This window comes from Cervus canadensis, chromosome 2 (genome assembly GCF_019320065.1).
Source record: "Cervus canadensis isolate Bull #8, Minnesota chromosome 2, ASM1932006v1, whole genome shotgun sequence".
Lineage (NCBI taxonomy): Eukaryota > Metazoa > Chordata > Mammalia > Artiodactyla > Cervidae > Cervus > Cervus canadensis.
In genome coordinates, this window is record NC_057387.1 from 31,680,403 (window position 1) to 31,690,883 (window position 10,481).

Here is a 10,481-nt window from a genome sequence, read left to right on the forward strand (position 1 = left end):
GTTTTAAATTAAGGAAAAAGTTACTTAAAGCAGCATCAAAATAATAAAATACTCAGGAATAAATCTAATCTAATAAATGCTCAAGAATAAATGTAGGAATTCTTTACACATTCTGCCTTGGGTTTATCCTCTTTGGGATTCTCTGGGTTTCTTGGACCTGTGTAACTATTTCCTTCCCCATTTTAGGGAAGTTTTCAGCTATTATCTCCTCGAGTATTTTCTCATGGCCTTTCTTTTTGTCTTCTTCTTCTGGGACTCCTATGATTCAAATGTTGGGGCATTTCACATTGCCCCAGAGGTCCCTGGGGTTGTCCTCATTTCTTTTGATTCTTTTTTCTTTTTTTCCTCTCTGCTTCATTTATTTCCACCATTTTATCTTCTACCTCACTTATCCTATCTTCTGTCTCCGTTATTCTACTGTTTGTCCCCTCCAGAGTGTTTTTGATCTCATTTATTGCTTTATTCATTTTTAATTGACTTTTTTTTAATTTCTTCTAGGTCTTTATTAAACATTTCTTGCATCTTCTCAATCTTTGTCTCCAGGCTATTTATCTGTAACTCCATTTTGTTTTCAAGATTTTGGATCATTTTTATTATCATTATTCTAAATTCTTTTTCAGGTAGATTCCCTATCTCCTCCTCTTTTGTTTGACTTGGTGGGCATTTTTCATGTTCTTTTACCTGTTGGGTATTTCTCTGCCTTTTTGTTTGACTTGGTGGGCATTTTTCATGTTCTTTTACCTGTTGGGTATTTCTCTGCCTTTTCATCTTGTTTACTTCTTTTTTTTTTAATTAGCAATAATCGCGCCTCGGATAAACCTCATTGGCTACGATACTGCCACTGCGCAAAGCTTTCATCTTGTTTAGATTGCTGTGTCTGGAGTGGGCTTTCTGTATTCTGGTGGTCTGTGGTTCCTTTTTATTGTGGAGGTTTCACCCAGTGGGTGGGGTTGGACGATTGGCTTGTCAAGGTTTCCTGGTTAGGGAAGCTTGAGTCAGTGTTCTGGTGCGTGGAACTGGATTTCTTCTCCCTGGCATGCAATGGAGTGTCCAGTAGTGAGTTTTGAGATGGGTCTATGTGTTAGGTGTGACTTTGGGCAGCCTGTATGTTGATGCTCAGGGCTATGTTCCTGCGTTGCTGGAGAATTTGTGTGGTATGTCTTGCTCTGGAACTTATTGGCTCTTGGGTGGTGGTTGGTTTCAGTGTAGGTATGGAGGCTTTTGGATGATCTCTTATTACTTAGTGTTCCCTATAGTCAGGAGTTTTCTGGTGTTCTCAGGTTTTGGGCTTAAGTCTCCTGCCTCTGGACTTCAGTCTTATTATTCCAGTAGCCTCAAGACTTCTCCAACTATACCGCACTGATAATAAAACTTCTAGGTTAATGGTGAAAAGATTCTCCACCATGAGGGACACCCAAAGAGGTTCATAGAGTTACATGAAGAAGAGGAGAGGGAGGAGGGAGATAGAGCTGAGCAGGAGGAGAAAAAGGGGGATTCAAGAGGAGAGAGACAGATCTACGCAGTTCTCTGTTCCCAAAGTGTTCTCCGTAGCCCAGACACCCACAGAGATTCACAGAATTGGACTGGGAAGAGATGGGGGAGGGAGGAAATAGAGGTGATCTGAGAGAGAAAACGGAGAGTCAAAAGTGGGAGAGAGTAATCAACACACTCATGAGTAAAAATGGGTACTGAATATTGGATCCTTAAATGTCCAAAATTGATATCAAATACTGAAAAACAAAGATTAAAAATCTAGAGTAGAGGTTAGACTCTTAAAAATACAATATTAAAAACAAAAACACAAAAAATTTTAGAAATATATATGAAGTTCAGTTTAAAAATATGGCTTCTCCTTTTTTTTTTTTTTTTTGACGCAAGTTATAGTGAAATGAAAACGAAAATTAAGGAGTAGTAGAGGAGTAATAGAGGACTTTAAAAGAAAATAAGAGGAAAAAAATAAAACAAGAAAAAAATTTTTTTTCCTAATTAAAAAAAATAGTAAAAATATATGAAAATGAAAGTTAAGGGGTAATGGGGGAGTGATAGGGAATTTTAAAAGAAAATAAAAGAGAAAAAATAAAAAAAGAGAAAAAAAAATTTTTTTAATAAAAAAAAAAAAAAGTAAAAATACATCTAGGACTTTCTCTGGAGCTGTTGTGGTCAGTGTGGGTTCGGTTCAGTTTCAGATAGCTCCTCGTTCCAGCTTACACTTCTCGATATCTATAGGCCCCTTCCGGTGTAGTCGGTGTTACCTACAGGGATTTTAATCTGTTGCAGCGGTCCCTTCTGAAGCGGTTCCCTTTGTTTATTTGGCTTCTGTTTGCCGGTCTCTTCAGAGCCTCATTTCCGCCCTGACCCAGGCGGGCGGAGGTGGTCTCTTGTTCAGGTTCGCCTGTTCAGTCCTGCTGCGGGGAGGGCGGGGCGCTGCAGACAAGTGTCACTGGCCTGTGTGGGGAGCACTCACAGTGTTCCGACCACACTGGGTTTGCCCCCGCTCACGGGTGTGTGCTTTCCCCGTCTACACTGCTCAGGCTCCCAGCTGCTCTATATGGAGCGGGCCCTGTGTGGCATGCAGTTCCAGTTTTCGGGTACTCCACAAAAACACGGACTTGGTTGGGCCTGTGTTTTGAGCCTTCCCAGCCCGAGCAGCTCAGGCAGCCAGGAGCTTGACGGGCGCACTCTCCCCAGGTGCGGCGCGCCTTCTCCCCTCCGTGGTCCCAGCCTCAGTTTCTGTGCGAGCCTGGCAGGTGCGTGCGCCTTGTGTCTGTTCCCGGGAGCTGGCCTCTAGCCGCGACCCTCCCAGCGGATGTCGACCATCCAGAATCTCAGGAAGTCTTTGGTTAGAAACTGGGAGCCTGTTTGCAGTTTGGTAGGGGACGCCGTCTCTGGGGCCGAGTTTGCCCCTTTCCCCTCCGCCCTGTCTCCTGCCTCTGGCGGGGGATGGACTGTTCCACAGCCGGCTAGCACTTCTCTGGAATTGCTCAGTCCCTTTGTTCTGCGAACGGCCGGCAGTGTGTTCAGGCCGGTTAATTTTCTCTCTCTCTCTTGCTATCCCACCATTTAAGTTGCTATCTCAAGTTAGCTCCCTCCGATTGCACTCAGGGCATTCGGCCCGGTCCTTACCCTAAGCAATGCCGCCTGCTCCTCTCCATTCCGCCCCCCACTTGCTGGCGGCGGGTGCTGGCGTCTGGGGTACTTTTCTGCTGGGAGTTGCTTTTAGGCATGTAATCTGTGGGTTTTATTTATTTTTCCTCCCAGTTAGGTTACCCTCCGAGATTTGAAAACTTCCCCCACACCCGCCAGTGAGAGGGTTTCCTGGTGTTTGGAAACTTCCTCTATTACGACTCCCTTCCCGGGACAGGTCTCCATCCCTAGCTCTTTTGTCTCTCTTTTTATCTTTTATATTTTGTCCTACCTCTTTTCAGAGATGATGGGCTGCTTTTCTGGGCGCCTGATGTCCTCTGCTAGCAGTCAGTTGTTTTGTGAAGTTTGCTCAGCGTTCAGTTGTTCTTTCGATGAATTTGTAGGGGAGAAAGTGGTCTCCCCGTCCTACTCCTCCACCATCTTGGCTCCTCCCCCCTTTATACATTCTGGATGTGAGTCCTTTATCAGATGTCAGTTCAGTTCAGTTCAGTTCAGTTGCTCAGTCGTGTCGAACTCTTTGCGATCCCATGAATTGCAGCACGCCAGGCCTCCCTGTCCATCACCAACTCCCAGAGTTTACTCAAACTCATGTCCATCGAGTCAGTGATGCCATCCAACCATCTCGTCCTCTGTCGTCCCCTTCTCCTCCTGCCCCCAATCCCTCCCAGCATCAGGGTCTTTTCCAGTGAGTCAACTCTTTGCATGAGGTGGCCAAAGTACTGGAGTTTCAGCCTCAGCATCAATCCTTCCAATGAACACCCAGGACTGATCTCCTTTAGGATGGACTGGTTGGATCTCCTTGCAGTCCAAGGGACTCTCAAGAGTCTTCTCCAACACCTTATCAGATGTAGGGTTTGCAAATAATTTCTCCCAGCCTGACTCTCTTTTCACTTTCTTAATGATATCTTCAAAGAGCAAATGTTTTTAATTTTGGTGATGTAAATTATGCTTTGTCAATCTTTTTCTTTTATAGGTCATTTCTTTTTTAGTCATATCTAAGAATTTCCCAACAGCACAAGGTCACAAAAATTTTCTACATGTCTTCAAGCAATAATTCAGCTTTAGCTCTTTCACTTACGTCTATGACCCATTTTGAGGTTGATTTCTGTCTATGGTATTGGGAAAGGCCTAAGTTCACATGTTTATGTACAGCTCTTCAGTTGTTCCAGCCTTATTTCTTAAAAAGACTATCCTGTCTACACTGAATTGCATTCCCATCTGTATAAAAAATGTCCATATATGTGTAAGTCAATTTTTGGACTTTTCTTTTCTGCTCAGTGAATCTATTTGTCTATCTTGACACCAGTATCACAGTATCTTTGTTACTGTAGCTTTATAATAAATCTTGAAATCGGATAGTGTTAACCCTCTAACTTTGTTCTTTCTGAAAGTTATTTTGGTTAGTCCAAGGTCCTTTGCATCCCATTTGTCAATTTCTATTAAAAATTATGCTGAGATTTTAATCAGGATTACATTGACTATATTGATTCAACGCCAGGGAAGAACTGGCGTCTTAGCACTATTGTGTCTTCTGACTTTGGAATGTAATATATCCTTCTGCTTATTTAGGTCTTTCATTTTATGTCAGCAGTGTTTTGTAGTTTAAAGTGTAAAGTTTTTCACACCTTTTATCAGATTTGTCCTTATGCATTTCATATTTAATGCTATTGTAAATGATGTTTCTAATTTCTAACTGTTTGTTGATAGTATTTAGCACTAATGTGGTTGGTTTTTGTACACTGATCTTGTAACCTGACCTGTGAATAAATTCAACTCTAGATTCTAGTAGCTTTTATTGCAGATTTCATTGGATTTCTACATAACCATGTCATCTGTGAATAAAGATAATTTTACTTCTTCCTTCCCAATATGGATGCTGTTTTTTTTTTCTTTTTTGCCTACTGCACTGGCTACAATCTCCAATAGAATCTTGAACAGAAATGGTGAGAGTGGACATCATTCTCTTCTTGATGTTAGGCAGAAAGCATTCCATTGTTCACCACTAAGTATTATGCCAGCTGAAGGTTTTTTATAGATCCATTTTACGAGGTTGAAAAAAAGCAGCTCTCTATTCCTAGTTTGCTGAGATTCTATCAAGAGGGATTATTGCATTTTGTCAAATGTGTCTGTTGAGATAATCATATGATTTTTCTTTTTTATTTCTTCAATATGTTGAATTACATTGGTTCTTGAAAGTTAAACCAAACTTGCATACCTAAAATAAACCCCACTTGGTCATGATGTATTATCTTTTTTCTGTTGTTTTTATTGATTTGATAAATTTTGTTCAAGCTTTGCATTTATGTTCATGAAGCATATTGCTCTGTAGTGTTCTTTTCTTGTGATCTCTTTGTCTCGTTTTACTATCAGGGTAATGGTGGAGTATTTTCTTTGATTTTCTGAAAGAGTTTATGTAGAATTATTTCTTCTTTAAATATTTGGTAGCATTCAGCTGAGCCTGAAATTTTATTCAGGGGCAAGTTTTCAACGACAAGTTTATGTTTTTAATAAGCAGCAGAGTATTTGACTGTCTCTTGTGTGTGAGCTTTGGTAGTTTGTGTCTCTCAAGAAATGTATCCATTTCACCAAGTTGTTGGAATTATTGGTATAAAGGTGTTCACTAAATTTTTCCTTTATTATTATTTTCATGTCTGCTGAATCAGTAATAATATCATCTCTTTTATATATAGTATTGTTTGTTTCTCTTTTCATCTGGTTAAACTAACTAAATACATCAATTTTATTGATTTTTCTCAAAGAATTGGCTTTGACTTCATTGATTTTCATCAATTGTTTCCTGTTGTATTGATTTCCATCCTAACCCTTCCTTTTGCTTACTTTGAGTTTCATTTGCTCTTCTTTTCCTAATTTCTTGTGTGTGTGTGTGCATGTTACCATTGTCTTTAACGTAGAAATTGGGGTTACTGATTTGAGATCTCTTTTCAAGAAGATTGGTGTACAAGGCTATACATTTCTTCTAAGTACTATTTTAATGGCATTCCAAATTATTCTGATGCATTAGATTTTTCTCTTTTAATCATCCTTTTGTATTATTTTTAAAAATTAATCTTAGTTGTATTTGCCTTCATTCTTAAAGGATATTTGAGTGGATAAGGAATTTTTTTTTTAACTTTTTTCCATGGTACTTTGAACTTATCTTTCCATTGCCTGTATGTCTCCACTGTTTCTCAGGCGAGGTCAGCTCTTAATCCCTTATTTCCTTGTTTGAGTTATTTTTCTCTGGCTGTTTTCATGCTTTTCTCTTTATTTTGGCTTTCAGCACTTTGACTACAGTGTGTCTAGGTGTGGATCTCTTTGTGATTACCCTGATTTAGGTTTTTTGAGCTTCTTGGGCCTGCAGATAATTTCTAATCAAATTTGAGAAGTTTTCAACCACAGAAAAAACTCTTCAAAATGTTTTCTGCCCCTTAATCTCTCTTCTTTCCTTCTGGGAGTCTTATTACACATAATTTTGATACATTGTATTGTCCCAAAAATGTCATAGCTCCACTCATTTTTCTTCCATCTTTTTTTATTTGTTCTTCATGTTGGATGATTCCTATTGATCTACCTTCAAGTTCACCAGTTCTTTTTCCCTGACATCTTAAATAAACCTATTTAGTGTATTTTTCATTTCAGTTATTATACTTTCAATTCTAGAATTTACATGTGGTCCTTTTTTAGTGTGTTAATGTTAGTCTCTCATTCATGTCTGACTCTTTGCAATCCCATGAATGGTAGCCCACCAGGTTCCTCTGTCCATGGAATTTTCTGGGCAAGAATACTGGAATGGGTTGCCATTTCCTTCTCCAGCGGATCTTCCCAACCCAGGGATTGAATCTGGGTTTCCAGCATTGCAGGCAGATTCTTTACTGTCTGAGCCACCATAGAAACCAAGGTTGTAAAGCTCGGATTGTAAAGAATCTGCCTGCAATGCAAGATACCCAGGTTCAATCCCTGCGTCGGAAAGATCCCCTAGAGGAGCACATGGCAACCCACTCCAGTGTTCTTGCCTGGGGAAGCCCATGGACAGAGGAGCCTGGACGGCTACGGTCTGTAGGGTCCCACAGAGTCAGACACGACTGAAGCAGCCTAGCGTGAGCACCCCTTTGAACTCTCCAAACTGGCCACTCAGGGCTTCCTGTTTTAGGGTTTGTATTTACCTAGATTCTCTCCCTACATGTTGGGTCATTGTCATAGTTTCCTTTAATCCTTTAAACATTTATAATAGCTGCTTTGAAAGTTTTTTCTGCTAAATTCAACATCTGTGCCCACTTTTTTAAATTGCTTTTTTCCCCTGAGTATGGAACACACTTTCCAATTTCTTTGCATGTCTTATAATTTGTTGGAACTGGACATTTTTAGATAATATTTTGTAGCAATTCTTGACCCTGGTTTTATTCCTCTAAGGTTTTTTCCCAGTTTTGCTTTGTTTTGTTGAAGCACTTACTTGAACTTCCTCTGTGGTTACCAGTCCGTTTGCCATGTGCTGCCGCTGATATGTCTGCTCAGTTTAGCCCGTCTTTGAAGGCTGTCTACATAGCTCTGTAGACATAGTTTAGTGATCAGCAATGGATGGTCAGAGGTTGTGCTCACGCACCTTCAACCAGCATGGCTTCCACCCTCTACCAACAATCTGAGTGTGCACTGGGGAGCATATCCAAAGCTCAGGAAGGTTTTATTTTTCATTCTTTTTTATTTTTTAAATTATGAAAATATGGTAATACATTTACAGGAGACTTGGAAAATATAGAACAAAGTTACATATAGTTCCACTATATATTACAATCATTTTAAGTAGATAAAGTAAGAGTTTTAGTTGGAATTTCAATATCAAGCTCTCAAAAATTAATAGAATGAATAGACAGAAAAGTAGAAGGATATAGTAGACCTGAAAAGCACTAGGAACCAACTCAACATAATTAAGATTTATAGAACTTTCACACAATAGCAGGATACAAATGCTATTCAAGTTCCCATAGACTATAAACCAGGAGACACTGGAACATATTCAGGGACATAGAACAAGGTGCAAAAATTTCATGGTCTAAAGGTATTGAAGTCATACAGAGTCTGTTCTCTTACCAATGTGAAATTTTGTTAGAAATCAATATCAAAAGATATTTGAAAATAACCCACTTATTTTCAAGGACAATGTGACATTTACTAAGAGAGATCTTAGACTTGGCCATTGAAAGCCTCAATAAAGCTAAAAGACTGAAAAAACACAGAGAGTGATTGCAGAGAAGTATTTAAATGAGAAGTTAATATCAAAATGAGAAATTAATATCAAAGATACTTTAAAAACCACATATATTCAGATATTAAATGTCCACTTTTAAATGATGGGTGTTATCTAAGAAGCCGTAACAAGGAAAATTAGAAAATATTTGTAACAGAATAAAAATGAAAAGAGAATGTATCAGAATTTGTTGAATGCAGCTGAAGCTTCAAGCAGTTTTTTTATCTCAGCTTTTATTTCCTACCAGGTCCTCCCAGGACATGTTTGTGCAGGAGCAGACTCCCAGACAGCCAGAAATGTGTGCAGAGTTTATCTCATCCCTTTGGAGCTATTTTATTTCCAACTTTTCCTGTTAAATTTCTGGATACTCTACAGATCTGCTGCCCGCCTGAAACTTCAAACAAGCAGGGCTGTGAGCTTTCCCATTTGTCTTACACCAAGCTTGCTACTTTTACTGAAACTCTGTTGAACATGGGACTTTTACCCTCCTTTCTGAATCAAGCAGCCTCCTCCAGCAGTGAAACTGCTGGTTTTCACAGCCAGTCATATTCTACTAGATCTATCTCTCCCGAGCCTGGTGGGAGGGGGCAGCCAGAAGCAAGAACACCTCAAACTCCCGTTGTTCTTACCGGAAGTTCAACGGTTTTTTATGAGTGAATTTTTCTTAATGTGTCATTTATATTTGATCAATTTTCAGAGCCAGCCCTGAAATTATTGTTTATGACCATTTTGTCCAGTTTAACATTATTTTCGGATGAGAGGATTTGCCAGTGTCTTCACTCTGCCATGGGGCTTCCCTGGTGGCTGAGACAGTAAAGAATCTGCCCGCAGTGTGGGAGACCCGGGTTTGATCCCTGGGTTGGGAAGATACCCTGGAGAAGGGCAGGGCGACCCACTCCAGTATTCTTGCCTGGAGAATCCCATGGACAGAGGAGCCTGGTGGGCTATAGTCCATGTGGTCGCAAAGAGTTGAACACGACTGAACAACTAACAATTTTCCTTTTTTTTAACTCTGTCGTGGCTGGAAATGCTAAAAGTTGTTTTTAATGGAGTTATAATCATGCTGTACATACAATTTTATGTTCCAGAGATAGCTCTATTTCATTGGGTTAAAGCATTATGCTACGGGCAAGGGCTATGGTTAAAATTAGCCCACTAATCCATTTTTCATGGAAGCTCGTGAAAAATTAGTAAATGAACCTTTATTCACCCAGCAAAGAACAGCATTCTAAAGAGTGGGACTTTGCAGGACAGAACAAGTCATGTGCCAAAGTCAGCATTCACACTCAGAAATCTCCAGAGACTGGTGTCTGTGGAGGGTGGGTGGGTAATACTGAGGCACTGTAGTTATTTTAGAATTTCAAAAAGCCCAAGGAAAAGTCACACCTTTACTTATAACAAGGCTGCCCAAGCAAAAGAGAATGTCAAGTGACTTTACTTTGGGCTGAATTCTCACACTTCAGCGAGGCGATCCACAGCCTCTCATGTTGGCCAGAAGCTGTGTTGGCCCTTATAAATGTTCACGTTGTTAACAGTGGATAGACACGCTCATTGTTACATAATGAAAGCAGTTTGTTTTGCAGGCAAAGTGATCCCACCCATGGGGTACCTGGGGGTGGGTGGGGAAGGTATTTTAAAAGGAACTTACAGGGGCAGTGGCCAAAAAAGCAGGAGCCGTGTGGAAGATGGGAAGACCTGGGGGTCTTGACTTCAGATGCTGCATGCCCTGATCCTTGTACTCACCTCCCAGCCACATCCTCAGCTCAGGTCATCTGTTGGCTAAAGCAGCATTCACCACCTCACTCCCTGCCCTGCCCAGGCCCATCCTCTGGCCCTCTGCTGAGTGAGAGCCCCGTTCTAAACACACAGCGTTCACCCCAAGAAGCGGCAGTGGGAAAGATAGGCAAGACCATGGGCAGCCATGCCTGGGAAACAGTGTGCATACCATTGGAAAGATGGTATTTGGCCCCGGGCCAAATCACCACACAAGGACCTGGGGTGAGGGGAGTGAGTAGTGGGTTCTCAGCATGCTGCATGGGCCCCAGAAATGGTGAGGTGACCTCTAAGATGTTATCCAGCACCCAGGCTGCAGGGC

General features: G+C 40.7%; 1 pseudogene; it reads right to left on the reverse strand.

Moving 5' to 3' along the window:
- Nucleotides 1–769: 769 nt before the first annotated feature.
- Nucleotides 770–853, reverse strand: LOC122437398 (annotated as a pseudogene).
- Between the last annotated feature and the right edge of the window lie 9,628 nt (nucleotides 854–10,481).